The following is a 1,951-nucleotide window of genomic DNA, read 5'->3' on the forward strand; positions in this document are numbered from 1 at the left end:
TGAACAGTATGTCCCCTCAACTGCCTATGTCAAACAAGATGCTACTCACCTCGTAGCTGTTATTTATCACTATGATGACAATCACATCATTACAGGGATTCCCTGTCGGGGGAAAATTGGAAACAACAAGATGATCGGTGGATGGGGCATCTTCTTTGAGGTGAAAGTAATGACACACTACTCCCTAGAATAAAGCCTCTTTTAGTCAAATCTTCTAACCAAGTCTCCACTTAGTATAGTCGACACTATCCCAATAATATGGATAGTGTTTGCTTTGATATGCCCATTCAAGTCATTTTATGCATGTGCCTTCCACTATTGTAAAGTTTGTGCCTCTGAGGCAACAGATTCCTCAAGCTTTCTAGCTTATATCAGTTAATTGACTAGGCTTCAAATGTTTTTACATTGCTCTATTTTTTGAAAATGATCATTATGGTAATGATAATCATCGACCTTTTAAGTATTCCAGAGAGAAGGCCCGGTTCTCATTGGTGGAGCTTTACTGAAGAACACTTTTTCCTTAATAATAATTCCACCAACTCTAGCATTAAAACCCTTAGCCGAGTGGATTTGACATTCTTCAGTCACCAATTGAAAGATCATTCTATTGAATGTACCTTTATGAATTTGTGTTGTCCTTTTTTTCTCAATGAGATGACGATGCTCATACTCATTTAGGGTAACGGTCATCCTTCTCCCTCCACCCATCATCCTGCAAGCCATTTTTGCTTGAGTGAAGGTCAGAATTCTCACATTTCGGGACAAGATGATTTGAATGAACCTCCCTTGCAATATGGCCTTTGGTCAATGATCCTTGGATATCTAATGCTTATGCGTAGTATAGTAATAGTTCTGATGGTATTTTTCACTTATATTTCTTTATTTTGCAACAAAACTAAAAACTTGATTCAGAAGAAAAATAAGAATTTAGTTTTTTTAATTTATATATATTTATATTGGGATACTACACAAGTATACGTATCGTTATCAAGTAATATAGGACTTTTTTATTAAGACCTGAATATTGAACCCACATGGAAGATTATGCAATATGCACTTTTTAGTAAGTTTTTCTTATTTTAAAAATATAATTACTTGAACTAAAAATGATTTTTGTAGGAATTTAAAATTTAAATATTTTTTGTATTTTTGATATTTTAACGAAACAGAAACAACTTAAAAAGATAACTAAAGTTTTTGTAGAAGAAAGATATTTAATATGAAAATATATTTCTTCTTATCATGAATCAATAATAAGTATAGAAATTATGTTGTGAAAGTATGTGATACACCTAAAATATATAGTATTTTTAGACACATTTTTATACCTATTTTTGAGATATTGCGCTTTAATGGAAGATATTTTTGTATTTTTCTTATAGATACAAGTAAAAATGAAAAAAATGCTTAAGGGAGTTAAAAAGGATCAAATTTGGAGCAAAAAGGTGAAAAATTGTGCCAAAGTGTTTTGGCGCCTAAGCGGCGGATCTGGCACTTAAGCGCCGGTTAAATAGAGATGGCAGCGCCTAAGCGCTAAAACCCCGTACTTATGCGCCAGTGGCAGTTACTTGATGAGTAAAATCAATTTTCACAAATTTTGAAGAGTTTTTTGAGGCACCCATTGGCTTAATAGGTGGTTGGAACCACCATGGACGAAAATTATCATGAAAGGATGCGTCTCTTGGGCAAATACATCAAATTAAGACACATTTTCAAGAGATCCCAAGGAACCTCGTGGAAAATTATAAAAGAAAAAAGAGAGGACTTAGAAAAGAGTGTTGAAAATATTGGCAAGTTTTGAAAGTTCTTTTCTGGGGAGTTAGTCGAAGAGATTTTCAGGAACAACTTTTTATTTACTTTATCCTTTTTGTTATTTTGTTTTGAGTGATTGTAAAAGAGAAGAGATTCAAAGGAACTTCAAGAGTTTTGTGGAGGACTTGAGATAAGTTTT

The sequence above is a fragment of the Phalaenopsis equestris genome, unplaced genomic scaffold, assembly GCF_001263595.1.
Source record: "Phalaenopsis equestris unplaced genomic scaffold, ASM126359v1 Scaffold001073, whole genome shotgun sequence".
Taxonomy (NCBI): Eukaryota; Viridiplantae; Streptophyta; class Magnoliopsida; order Asparagales; family Orchidaceae; genus Phalaenopsis; species Phalaenopsis equestris.